We start from the raw sequence: 14,999 nt of genomic DNA, 5'->3' as shown, positions 1-14,999 counted from the left end.
GTCAATTACTTTTTTTTTTGCAGACGTGTGTGTGCACTAAAAGTGACTACCACTCTGGAGTGTATCACTCTACAGCCCCAGAGCATCTTCAGATCTTAAATGAGAAATGCTAACTTTCCAGCGCGATCATCTGTGACCGTCCAAATGCAGCAAATTCTCGGAGAAAGCAAGACTTTATATATATTACCTATTATCGATGAAGTGTATGCCTTGTAATAAATAACACATCCTATACAGCATGTAATTATAATAATACCTGAATACATATCCTTCACTCTACAGAAGAGCTAAAAGAGTATCTGAGGCACAGCAGAGGGTTATGTTTGGAAGGGAATGCATAGCTGTTGAATTATTTATCTCCAGATGCCTGAGTAAAAGAAAGTATTTCCTATGCTTACAGACAATATTTAAAGGATCACTGTTTAACCGTCCACAAATTTTCTGTTACTCTCACCACCCTTATAGTTATTTTCAACTGCAGCAGGCAGATATTTGCAGCAAACCCCCAGAAAACAAATAAGTATGCTCAGCATCTAAAACGGATACAGTTAACAACTAACCAGTGACCACAACGGCTTTTGTAACTGTTGGAGTTTCATTAGCTTCCAGAAATCTAAGTTTACAGTGCTGTTATGTAAAGATGTGTAGTTCTCTACTTGTTCGTCCTCTCCCCACTGCCTAAAAAGCAGTTATCGGAGGATGAACGCTACATGAATTACACTAAGGCATAGATCTCTGTGATATTACAAATATTAATCTCACGTCACCAGTGTTGGGGAGTAATGGAATACATGTACCGCCGTTACGTATTTAAAATACAAAATATGAGTAACTGTATTCCATTACAGTTACCGTTTAAAAAGGTGGTATTCGGAATACAGTTACTTTGTTGAAATAAATGGATTACACGGTGGTACTTTCCTGTTTCATATTGTCGCGGGTCAGGACTGTTTGGGTTTTGTTTGACAGCTACGTTCTATTGTTCCAGATGGCAGCGTTACGGTTGTCATGGTTACAGGGTGACGCTCTCTCTCTAGTGTTTCCTGGGTGAGAGAGCGCCTTTTCGTTGTTGTTGTTGTTGTGCTAAGCTAACAGGCAGAATGCTACAGAATGCTCTAAAGAATGTAGCATCATGGGCAGTGTAGTCCGTGCTGCAGGGTGAATGGACTGCCATACCCGTTATGTGTCTGTGAACGCGAGGAGGGAGAAAAAGGCGAGTGGAAAAGTACGAGTTGTCATCGAGCAAAAACGGGAGCTGGAAGCATGTAAATATAATAATAACCACTTCAGCCAAGAAGAGTGCCTGACGAGCCCAGTTGTAAGTAAGCTATTAAGACTCGACTGTACGCCGTGTTCGTGTTTTCCTTCGAAACAATAAGTTCCGTTGGAGCAGCCTTTCAACGCCTCTCTCTGTCTCTCGCAAGCAAAGTTGACCCACACAACAAAGTAAAGCTATTTTTCGGCTACGAGCCCAACACGGAACCCGCTGTATCAGTCAGCGGTCCCTTTACTACGGTTCGGAGCCGCGAACCTTCAGTAACAGTAATAAATCACAGCAATAGTACATTCACGTAGTTGTAAAAAGCATGATAATATATTAAGTAATCCAAAGTATTCAGAATACGTTACGCTCATTGAGTAACGTAACGGAATACGTTACAGAATACATTTTGGGGCATGTATTCTGTATTCTGTAACGGAATACATTTTAAAAGTAACCTTCCCAACACTGCACGTCACAAATAACACATTTCATGCTGTGGCCTTTAAAAGTAGACCCTAAATACTCACCTTTGAATCCTGCAACTTTGTGCCAAGTTTCTGGCCAAGTGTGAACTTCATTTTTTTTGCTTACTTTTGGTCTCCACCCTCACAAACATGTAACTGATTTACTCTGATTGCTTATTACGTCTTTGTGCCATGTGGTGTTGAGCAGACAGAATGAAGTCTTCTGTTTTTTCACTCAAAATAGCCAGCTGCTGCTCCTGAAATGAACATCGATTACAAAGGTAAGGTCTGAAAAACCGCAGCAATAAGTTTAAGTCTAAGATGCTCTGGAAAGCTGCAATGTTTGTATAAAATGCTCTTTGCATTTGTCACCACCAGTGACACTTCAGTCATTTTATCTTTTTGCCCAAATCAAAATATTGACTGGAACAGCTATGAATGTAACTGCATGTTAACAATAGAAGGTGTAAATATATCATTTTGTAATTAACTCACTATTGAGCATCCTGTCAGGTATGTCTTCTCACTGTCAGGGTTTATGCAAAGAAGCTGCAAACCTGACTCTCTGCAATTAGGTTTACCAAATGGTGATAATTTAATCCCTTATATATGGATTTATATCCAGGAGCCCATTTCTTTTATACCATTTCCTGTGAGAAATAATCATTTTATCGATATTACCTCTCAGTCTTGTCTATATGGTGTCCATTTACATTAATGTGAATGGGATTTACACTAAAATCTTCATGTTGTCCCTGAGATGCTGTTAGACTCAGAAATAAATGGGATTCTGACCTCAAATAACTGCTGCAGCTGTGTTTTGAGAACACTGATGAAAAAGGATGCTGCCCTAGGTGGATGCAACATGGGTGAAAGGCTGGTACTTCATTAAGTCATTGCCCATTGGTTATGTCCTATTTTTAAAATCTCATCCACACTACACTAAAAATATTACTATTGAACTAACTGTTGTCGGCCATGTATCATTGCATCAATATGTCAAATTATGAGTAAGTATCCACACCAGAGGTGGTGAATCCACGTTGGAAACATTGTACCGTGTCTACCATGTCTAAGACTCATTGACAAATTCTCTCTAAATTGCGTCCAGGACTGGAGAGCTTTAGGAGCCCCTGATCAGATAGAAAGCTACTCAGAGTATTAAACTGGGGCAAGGGGTTCTCAGAACTTTTACCACACAGGATTAAAATTAGTTTTATTTAATCTCACCCTGAGACTCACACTAGTAAAGTTGCAAGTGCAGGAATCCATAACCAACAACTAAAAACTAATTTTTGACCCAGTTTAAGAAATTGCAAGTCTTGTGGGAACTGATATCTGGGGTGGGACATTAAGGTAAGCATAACAACAACTACATCTGAATTCACTTGGCTTGTTTTTCCTTTTCTTTACTCTTTTTGTTTGTGTTTTGTTTTGCTTAAAAAAAAAGCCCTTCCCTGTTAGAATTATTAAAAGTGGTTGCTTGTTTTGCACAGTTCAATCAAATTTGCAACACCCTTCATAAGTAATAAACAAAATAAAAATTTGGCCACAAAGAAAATAAGTTCGACAGCTTTTGCTAATTTGCCTCTTTGTTTCTCCTGCCTGCGTTGCCAGATATGCAGATTCCAGGCAGTGTTTTGGCAAGCTGGCAGATAATCCTGTTAGGCACAATCAGCTTGGTTGTATTGTTGAATATAAACTCAATCTTTCAGACAGAATAACAAAATGTCAATAAGGATCAGCACATCTGCACTGAAGCCGGAGCATAACAATTGAAGTCAGGCAAAACTTTATCCAGTGTGAAGTGCCCACATAAGAATAAAGCAAACAAGCTCAACACTAGCATCCCCAGGCTTCTACCTTTCTACCTATAAAACCCGAGAGCAGTCAAATGGTGGAAGTGGAAGCTAAATTGGCTAGTCATTCATATGTATATTAGGTCGTTACCTAGGAATTCTGGAGGGAGGGGAGTGGGGGTGAGTGATTGAGGGGGTGGGGGAGTGGAGTGTTTCAGTTTGCCATCTTAGGGAGAAATCAACACATGTCCTTTGTATGTCCTTTGTTGCTGACATTTATTGATAAAAACAGTACAAAAAACCAACCATTTGTACACATATTTACAAATGGCCTGCTGAGTGGTGCATGGAGCATGTTCATTGGTTCATGGACCTCCCTGAACTAATGGCATTTATGGCAGCAACAAAAGCGGTGAGCTTCCTTTTGTGTTTCATCTTGATGCATTCTCAATCATCCAGGGAAACAAATCTCCAAAAGTCACCAACTTGGAGTGTTTCAGTTTGCCATCTTAGGGAGAAATCAACACACATGGGTGTATGTCCTTTGTTGCTGACATTTATTGATAAAAACAGTACAAAAAACCAACCATTTGTACACATATTTACAAATGGCCTGCTGAGTGGTGCATGGAGCAAGTTTTGGGTGGCTTGCGACCTAAAATCCAAGTACACAGATGCAAAAAAAATCAGGCCACTGTGCGATGTGTTCACTGCTACAGGTACACATGTGGTAAATGCAGACGACAGATACCGTGGCAGTGCCAGGATTGTGAGTGATTGCTGAAAATGTTGAAATGTACTCACTCACTTTTTATCATTATTTGTAAATATGTGTACAAATGGTTGGTTTTTTGTACTGTTTTCATCAATAAATGTCAGCAACAAAGGACATACAAAGGACATGTGTTGATTTCTCCCTAAGATGGCAAACTGAAACACTCCACTCCCCCACCCCCTCAATCACTCACCCCCACTCCCCTCCCTCCAGAATTCCTAGGTAACGACCTAATATACATATGAATGACTCCAGCATTTGACTGACTGCTCTCCGGCTTTTAAAGGTAGAAACGCAAAATGATGACTCCGCAGGGGTCTAAGGTAGAAAACCAAAATGACTGCTCTCCGGGGGTCTAAGTGTCAAGTAAACTCTTGCTTGCGTCTTTGTCTTTATTGCTGTGAATAAATAAAACATTCACAGAATAGACTGGCATCCAATATGCATTTCATTATGTTGGGCACCACGTTTGACTTCTTCATAAGCGTGCGGCAGCACTGTTTTCTCTGTTTTCTGTATTCTCCGCTGACTGCACAGCAATTAACTGTTGTAGATCTGTTAGAACTGTCTGAAATCATAAATAGCTATTTCTTTCTTAGAAAAAAAAGAATGTGATAATATACACTCGCTGTCCACTTTATTAGGTACACCTTGCTAGTGCTGATTCAGAACCTCTTTGTGTTCAGAAGTGCTTTAATTCTTTGTGGCACAAATTCAACAAGGTACTTGAAACATTCCCTAAAGACTTTGATCCATATTGACACAACAGCATCACGCAGCTTCTGCCAATTTGCAGTAACACATCCATGTAAATCTCCCTTTCATACCTGAAGGTGCTCTGTTGGATTGAGATCTGGTGACTGTGGAGGCCACAGTGAACCTATTGCCATTTTCAAGAAACCAGTTTGAAATTATTTGAGTTTTGTGACATGGCGTGTTATTCACGCAGCCATCAGATTATTACATTGTGGTCACAAAGGGACATTCAGGTAGGATGTGGCAGTTGATTCTCAGTTGGAACTATGGGGCATAAAGTGTGCCAAGGAAATATCCCGAACACCATTACACCAGCAGCAGCCTGAACATTTGATAAAAGGCATTGTTGTTGTTATAACTGTACCATTCTAATGTGGGAGGAGACATTGAGACTCTGTATATCAGAGAAAGGTTTTTTCAGTATTCTGTTGTTCAGCTTGAGTGAAGTAAGCCTCAGTTTCCTGTTCTTCCTGTTTTGACAGGAGTGGTGTGCAGTTCTGCTGCTGTAACCCATCTGCTTCAACATGCTGTGTATTCAAATATGCTCTTCTGCATACCTTGGTATGTACATGTAGTAATTTGAGTTAGTGTCGCCTTCCTATTAGCTCAAAGTCTGGTTATTCTCCTCATATGCCTGGCATCAATAAAGCATTTTGCCCAGAGAACTCCAGCTGGATGCTTTTTCTTTTTTTTTTGGATCATTCTCTGTAAACCTCAGCGATGGTCCCAGTAAATCAGCAGTTTCTGAAATACTCAGACCAGCCAGTCTGGCACTGACAGCCGTGCTGCATTCAAAGTCACTTAAATCATCCTTCTTCATTCTGATGCTTGGTTTGAACTTCAGCAGGTCGTCTTGACCATGTCTACATATCTAAATGCAGAGTTTCTGCCATGTGATTGCCTGATTAAACATTTTTCTTGAGGAGCAGTTGAAGAATTGTACCTAATTAAGTGTGGCGAATAAACCAAAAATGGTTTAGATTTGCTGCAACTACTCATGTGTCCAGATGTCAGACTATATCAGGGAGACTATATCTATAACAGCTTATTGTGTGCATTATGCCAAATATATAATACATCCCAGCAAACAACTGTGTTTGAAAGAAGCACTGAAAATGAGTCCTGTCGGACAAGCTCTTTTAATCGTGGGGTGCATTTAAAAATCATTTGTAGACATAAAAATTGGATCCATTCAACTGTTAAGACGCAGGCTCTGAAGAGAATATAGCACATTCACAAAATCCCTAATAGGATCTGGTAGAGAACATATGCTTTTGATATACACAAGGAATTGGTGAATGTCTCCAAAGGCTGCACATACCTCTACACACGCATAGAAACTGCAGATCTCAGCAATATGAATAGTCAGGCCTGCTTACACAAGTGTGGCTAATTCAATATGACATCTTTCTAATAGGTAGTCTGGCCTCTTGGGGGGGACTGGGCTAAATGCAGAGTGAACAGATATTACAAGTGTGAGGTGTTGATGTAAATAAAACTATAATAATAAGTCTTTTTTTGCAATTATAGTTAGTGTTGAAATTAATAAAGGGAATCAAAAGATTAAGCCCTTCTAGGCCTCGCAAGGAATTGGGACGAAAGAAAACCATCCCACAACGCCCTGTTTGGAAATAAATCAGATGATTAAGTCACACTGCTATCTGTGTCAGTTATGATCAAAGAGAGTAAGAAATCACGATGCAGTAACTGCAACTGTCTTATACAACTGCTCTGTTTGCTGAAACGTAGGCAGAACAGGTGTTAGTCTAAGAATTAGTCTCCCTTAAGGAGTGGTGTGAGTCAGGCACAAAAAGTGAAACGGTGCTGGTGCATGGATTGAAACGTTGCAATGAAATGCAAATATCTCTTTGAGCATTTAAGTGAAGGTCGTGAAAGGTGCTTTTTAAAATGCAGCGGTGTTTGGAGGCATACTGTTGGTGGAGCATTTCCAGGTGTCTGTAATGATATGAGTGTAAAGCTCTTACACCTATGAGAAACTGTGTAGAAATCAGCATAAGCAGTTGCCCTCCTGTTCAACACTAAACAACAAACTGGTCTCACAACTGCTGTAATGACGAAATTCAGGCACACTGCCAGGTGAAAAATGGCAGCACAGTGGTGTAATGGTTAGTACTGTTGCCTCACAGCAATAAGGACTTGGATTTGGATCCACTGGCTGGCTGAGACCCTTCTGTGTAGAGTCTGCATGTTCTCTATGTACTCTGGCTTCCTCCCGCAAGTGCATAGATGTGAAAGTTAGTATGATGTATGGATGGCTGGATGGATGACAGTAATCTAATAAGCTATTAATCTGAAGAATGTGGTGCAGCATTTCTAACACAGACCTTTGACAAACAGCGAGCAACAGCTGCTGGAGATGGTGGTATCAAGCTCAAACACCAGAGACCGAAACATTTCCCATAGACGATCACATCCTTGAGATCCATTTGGCTTTCTGCTTCATCATGTGTGAAATTCATGTTGGTACCATATGAAACATTTTCTATTGATTTTTTAATAGATCCTCTCAAACTTTTGACATTTAATGCATTTTTAATAGCTCAAGTGAAAAAAACAACTTTTTTATTGCAGTGGATAGTACTGTACAGAGCCGAAGAACAAAACTGTAAGATCTAGATATGATGACATCACCTCGCATTCTTGTCAAAACATGACAACTGAAAGAGATAAGCACTGGGAGTAGCACGACTAATGTAGCGCACCTAATTGTGAACCTTGGGATTCAGAGCAGGAGGAGTTACCTTGCCAGAAGGTGCATTTGAATTTTCTGAGTCTCAAGGACCCCGGATTGAGAACCACTGCAAAAACTGGACGGAAAGCATCAATTAAGTATTGCCAGATTTGAAATGATAATCCCTAAACTCAGCAGAGCTTTGTCTCTCTGACAGCACAGAAGAGCTTCTGTCAGTCAAATCACAAAATACTCAGAATGTCTAGTCCAGGTTACTTGGAAAAGACATGCTTATTTTCCTCAACAGTTTGAGAAGACACGTGTAAAACAAAAATGGATTTGAGCAAAAAGTCTAAAGGTGAAGATCACATTAACATTTTTAGGACAACAAATATTTTTGCTTAATTGAATCTGTGCTTAATTTTTTCTACACCTTAATTCGAACACAAGAACAATGACGTGTTTTGACCAGTGTAAGAATGAAGATTTAAGCAGTAAACACATTTTATTTCTCATGTATGTGTTGCTTTCTCATGATTTTTGATGATTTAAGCACGGCAAACGCAATGTAAGGTTAATGATCACAGCGCAAGTGCTAAACTAAAATAACTAAGTTAAAAATGAAGAAAAATATTTTTGGGGGAGAAAAGGTGAAGGAAGAGGAGGAGGTTAAAGCAAACTTGTTCTGCACTAATAAGTAACTAACTCAACGACAACAAAACACACAGTGAAACACGACTTCATAGAAAATCTCCCATTTGTAGGCAAGGACTAAGCCACAGTTATTTAAATCGAAGTCCTGGTGCCTCTGTCATCCAGCGTGACTAACAGGATTTGACATGGTGAGGAGTGGATGGGTCCCAGGTTCACAAAACACATTCTGTCTGTCTGACCCTCTCTTCTCTCACACACACACACACACACACACACACACACACACACACACACACACACACACACACACACACACACACACACACACACACACACACACACACACACACCTCTGCCTGTGTGCATATTTACAGGAAGCCACACGAAAGCAATGCCACATAATCCACTGAGTACACTGTTACACAGCCTCTTACTTGGCTTCACAATGGCACCGCAGCAATTCTGTTTTTTGTCATTACTGATTGCCTTCCTCTACCTGTGTGTGCCAGCCACTCTCATACATGACTGAGCAAGAGTCCCATCATACAAAGGTTAATATGATGGGTTTAGGTTTATTATGCAATTATGGGAACATAAGAATCAAGATTAAAAGAAACCCCACAGAACCATATTGTACCTGTTACACACACTTTACATCACTCCTAGCTCGTGCCACCTCTGACTTTCTCCCCTCGCTATCTGCTTTGTGTTGAGGAGGCGACAGCTTGCAGTAATTTAAAGTAATCGGATGATTCTCTCTCTTTTCATAATCCGAGACACACAGGCTGCTGTGAGGTAACCTGCTTTGGACGGGACCGCTGCAATAGGCAGTCGACAGACAGCCCACGTACTGTAGCGTGGACGCTACTTGTTGAAAATAAATTACACTCTTTCAGACGGCATGAGAACGATCTCTTACAAGGTAGTGTCGGGGACACTGCCGCTCTGTTAGGAAAGTGACTTACAGACCACGTGGTTAAGATGGGTTTTTAACCTCAAGACCAACATAAATACAACTTAATTCACTTTATCCACCTTAATCGCGTCAAAAAAATACCCATAAACAAGCGTGGTGCTGGTGACATTAAAGAAATTACTGACATTTACTATTACTCTTATTAAGATCACAGCCAGAGAATCATAATCAATAGCTCGGTGATATCTGAACTAGACTACAGCTCTGGAGTGCTTACAAATATGTAGAGTCGTCTTGAATAAAGCCGACGTCAGTTTACTAAACCAGCATTAATAATCCCTTCAGCCAGTTTCAGCACCACGGAGAGCGAATCTTCTCACTGGTCCATAAACATAGTATTCAAAGTACTTTATGATACTGTATTTTGGACTTTTTTCATTGCAGGTGTCATATTATGCCTATAGCCTATAACCCCCACCCTCCCCCCAATTTTGGTAGCAGAAGGGATGTTTTGTATCCACACAAACGCGCATCGCTTCATCTCTACCCACCCCCAAAAGAAAGAAAGAAAGAAAATACCTTGTGGAGGGGTTTCAGTCAGGAGCAGAGCAAATACATGAAACAGAAGCGGTGCCTTTGGGTGACTAAAGTCACTACCGCACACACACACACACACACACACACACACACACACACACACACACACACACACACACACACACACACACACACACACACACTATAAGTCAGAGATGTTTCAGGCAGTAAAGTAACACGGGCTCCGACTGGATGCTGTGTACGACTTACCGTGTCGTCCTCGTTGAAGCCATATGTTTCACACACAAATCTACTTTTCCGCACACTGTTGCTGTCTTTGGGCCGCGGTAACACGCAGCCCGGTGGAAAAAATCCAAGAAATAACATCCACACAACTCATCCACCCGCCTCGGTTAAGGACTGACCCCACTTTTGTGTGTGTTGAGGGGGGAAGAAGAAAATCCCGTTGTCGGTCTCTTCAAGACGAGAGAAACATCGAGTAGTTTATTTTCAAGTCACAAAAAAGAAAGAAAAAGAAAAGGAGGAAGAAGAAAAAGAAGCGATGCTCTTCATGCCATGCTCTTCGCCTTCGTGCGGTAAAGATAGTCTTCCTCTGCTCTAGTCTCCTTTAGTTTAAGTCCCCAGTGTGGGAGTCACAAGGTAACTACGAGCTCTGTAGGAGAGACAGAGTAACAGTATATGTGCTCTAATGTTCTCCCTTGCTTTCCCAGCCAAAGAGAGGGAGAGGGGGGGGAGAGACCGAGCGACACCAGCTGAAGGAAGAGAGAGGCGATGCGCAGTCAGAGAGAGAATATTTGTCTTATGGTAGCTGTGCAAGTACCGCAGGAGCAGCAAGCGGCAGGGATGGTGATCGGTGCACCGTCGGTGCGCCGTAATCTAATTACCTCAACGGCAAAAAGCGCCCGGATTAGCGGGTGGTTGCTCTGCTATGTCCCGTTGCTCTGCTCTGGTCTTTGCGTCGCATGGCGGAGAGGGGAGGATAGGAGCGCTATCAGACTATCCTATCAAATTTTAATTAGTCAGTACTCTCTCATACTCACTCACTTAAAAAAGCAAAACAAAAAAACAAAACAGCAAATGACAGAAAGACACAAATAATGATTCGAGACAGCACATCACTTTCCTGCCCTGAAATCAAATGCCTTTTATTTGGATACTCAGAGGTAAAAACAAACAAAAATCGCCGTGATTGTGTTTCTGTTTCTTTTGGCATTGCAGCAAAGGTCATTCTACAGGTGCGCGGTTCCATATTAAAAAGGCACACCTTGCCAACTGTGCAGGACTGGATGAACTTTAATTCCCTACGTGCATTGTGGAAAGAGACACCAGTTAACCGCTGGATTTCATGCTTCTCTGGAGTATCAGTTTTTAAGAGCTGACTGCTAATGTGTTTCTTTCACTGTTCCAATACTTGCAAAGTCCAATTTCAAGAAGTCACCTTGCTCAGTTCTCCGTAATAACACCTTAGACATGTTCTTTTAAGTAAGCTAAGTAATGCTGCAGATCGCACAGAAAGTTGACATTAAACATTATCCTGGCACATTGAACTTTATCATCATTACATTCACAGTTACTCCAGCAATCACACTCCCCAATGGCAGTGGTCTCTCCTGGACACACAGGGCCACAGTAACATTGTAAAAACTGCTTAGAAAAGCATAACAGAGCTCAAAGAGCTGTTCAATAGTGCAGGGAGACTCCAAAGGTCTTGTTCTGTTGCACGGGGCCACTCAAAAGTGCCTTGAGGCAAAGCTTGTTGTGCTGTATAAATAAAACTGAATTGAATTGACTTCTATAAATTCCTAGTGTATAAAATAGCAGTGAAGTCTATGGCAATTGAACATATTATCATTTGTTTTGCATGCATGCAAAGATAATTCAGCAAGTAACCTTTGAACAACACATGTATAGTAAGACAGCAAAATGGCAAAATTGTACATAAAAGAGTGCTCCACTAGTTAACCATCATTTGAATGGCACCATCAAACTCATGATAGGCAGATTAAAAAAAGCGGGTTCAGAAAAAACAGACTAACTACTCTTCATTTTCAAAATTTGACCTTCACTTTACCCACAATACAATTCAGCCACCCCCAGCTTCTTTGGATATTTATGTACATTAAGATTAGTATCAGCTAAAATAGCCTGAAGTCATTATCCTCATGCAGAGATCTGGTAAGGTCACATCTTTCTAACTCCGACACCCATGTTTTTTTTTTTTTAAACATGGCCCCACTACTTGAGGTATTTGCACAGCTTGCACTTTAACCATAAAAGGCTTCATGTGGCTTTTCTTTTTTTTTGGTTACAAATACTGTAATACTTCCCAAGACCTGTAAACAGACTTTGATGTGCAAACTCGGAGGAAACACAAATACAGTGCCCGAGAAAATGATTCCATGCATACTATTAAAGATTTCACACCACAGGTTACCTACCCTTTATGTCTTTGTATGAGGAAGTAACTCCATACGCAAACTGTAGACTGACCCTGCTGTAGAAACGAATCCCTGAACTGCCAATACACTGCTACCCTTGACAGTAACATGATACAGTAACATGGTCCATTCGCACCAGAACCTCTCGCCACAAGATCAGTTTCTTCCCCTCTGCTGTTGGACACATGAACAATAACCACATGACTGTCCCCGCCACTAACACATGACCCTACGCTGTGTCACTGCATCATTTCATGTCTGGCACTGATCACCACCTGCACTCATGTATATATCTTTCTACGTAGCACTCATAATTCTTATTCTCATGTATATATGTTTGGCACTGATCACCACCTGCACTCATGTATATATCTTTCTACGTAGCACTCATAATTCTTATTCTCATGTATATATCTCATGTATATCTCATGCACATATCTTTCTTTCTACATAGCACTTTAATTCTTATTGTCTGCACTGAAGCACCGCAGCAATTTCCTAATGTTGTAAACCTCAACATCTGGCAATAAACCCATTCTGATTCTGATTCTGATACAGAACATCACCAAATGTTGCTTAAATATTTCCAAGATACTTCTAGATAAAAGTTTTACAAGCCTATATAAAATGCAGTATTTCTAATAAAAAATTCTGTAGTTTCAGTCTTTTTACACAGGAGGAGCTGCAGAATGCATGCTGGCTAAACTTGCTAATTTTCAAAGAGTTTCTTTGCAGATACAGAATGTAGATTCCAGAAGCATCACCCAACTCCTGCAGAATCTCCGTAAAGACTTGATAACAAGTCAGTCTCAAGGGTTAATCAGTCTCTAAAGAAAATCAACCTTTGCACCTCACAACATCCATATAATATAACAATTATTCTCAATCCACTGATCGTTTTACTCCTCCCCCTCTTTTTAAAAACAAAAGATGACTTCACAGGCAATGACAAAGGGTTGTTTATTTTGTGAGTCATTGTCCTTTAATCAAACTGCACATTGGCACTTGAAAAAAAAAAAGGAAAATATATCAGCATAGCAGTAGAAATGGGCTACCTGAAGACAAGAAGAGTAAACACAGACTTCATTTAGCCAGTGTCTAGTCTGTTTGCTCATCTGGACAGAAAAGAACAGTAAGCTGAAAGAAGGGGATCTAAAACTGAGTAATCCTTAATAATCAAGCTTCACCGCTACGTTGTTTAAATTGTGCAAATGTTTAGAAACTGTGAGCAAACTGTTAAATAGTTTGTCTTAAATAGGCCACATTTGAGCCTATTTAAGATAATAATAATAATACAAACGATTGATTATTGAATACAAAAATCAAACTGCTAGAATGCCACTTGCTCAAATTATAATTTAGTTATAATTTACTTGGAGATCTTGAAAAGGTACAGGTTAGCTTCTGTTGGCACTGCAATATGAAATTCACATGTTGTTGTCATTCTGTAGCACAAAATAGAGTTACTGCTATCACACGAGTTCATGAGTGCACTAGCTTGTGTTGCTTCATAGAGGTCAGATTTTAAATCACAGTAATTTAAGCACTGTTTATAATAGAAATATAAAGCTGAGAATATTTTTTTCACCCTTAAGTAACATGTTGCATGGAAAGTAGAAAAAAAAATCTATAATCACCACGAAACAACTTCAGGATGTGGACCAGCAGGCATAGACCAGGATAAAAGTGCACCTGAGTTAAGAACAGATTTGACTCCTGGCTTTATATTCGACTGATAAAACACGAGATAGGAAGAGTGATAGCTGTAAAACAGCCATCTGCTCGTTTTTTTGTTTTTTAATAGTGCATCTTGTAATTACCTTCCTTATTTATTAATTTGATGAAAAAGTCAGAATATGATGAATGTGCTAGACATTCTGCGTTTCCTCACGATAACTGTAACATCTACATGTACTGAACAGTGAAAAAAAACAAAAAAACAGAAGTGGCCCTGTTGGGTTGGATTGATGTGAAAGCAGTTACAGAGTTTGGCCACTTTAAATTGAAATCTGATTGCACAAATTAAAAGTTTCAAATCGCTTCCAGTAAAAGGGGTTTGCCATCAGAGGGCCAGGCCAATTATAGCCCCACACCACTGTGATCTTACCTGTGTGTCCATCTGCTCCGCTCTGCTCTTTGGGATTACATCAAATCCTATTGAGCTCATGGGACAGAAGCCAAGATCAGCATGCCTGAACCAATCATTATAAACCACCAGCACAAGAGAAGTTTGTCTTTTCTTACAAAGCACAATGTGGCTAAAAATGAATGATCATTAAGTGATTATTAATGCTCAGCTGAGTAAATATAATAGGTAGACATTTTACAGTGCTATTACAGAAATAATAAATGGTGCAGCATGTGGTGCACAGACAGGAGAGTCAGGTGGCTAAAGATACTGTCACATAACTGATTGAACACCACTGATGTTTAATACTGATCCATACAGGTGAAATTCTCTTTCCAACCTCAACTGTACTGCAGACCAAAGTTACACATCCAGGATAGATGTACATTTGAAATGCATATAAAAATGGTACCTTTTAATTTTTCTTATACAAATTCACTCAGATTATTCATCTTAGCTCAAAAACTCTAACTTCTCTTAAAACACACCTTTTTCTCACTGAGTTTGGTCTAGCTTTAATGGATTTTCTCAATAATAATAATAATAATAATAAAC

The 14,999-nt window shown here is 40.0% G+C and overlaps 1 protein-coding gene across 1 annotated transcript in view; it reads right to left on the bottom strand.

Annotated features, from left to right (window-relative positions):
• LOC308390715 (protocadherin-15-like) overlaps positions 1-10,577 on the bottom strand; it is a 240,722-nt gene extending 230,145 nt beyond the window's left edge. Inside the window, exon 1 of the mRNA XM_080872975.1 lies at positions 10,128-10,577. The gene's annotated coding sequence lies outside the window, so the exon portion shown is untranslated. The remainder of the gene's footprint in view (positions 1-10,127) is intronic.
• Positions 10,578-14,999: the final 4,422 nt, after the last annotated feature.

Source organism: Rhamphochromis sp. 'chilingali' (assembly GCF_963969265.1).
Source record: "Rhamphochromis sp. 'chilingali' genome assembly, chromosome: 22".
Classification (NCBI taxonomy): Eukaryota; Metazoa; Chordata; class Actinopteri; order Cichliformes; family Cichlidae; genus Rhamphochromis; species Rhamphochromis sp. 'chilingali'.
Note: the sequence above shows the minus strand (reverse complement) of the source record. Positions and strands in the feature narration are given on the sequence as shown.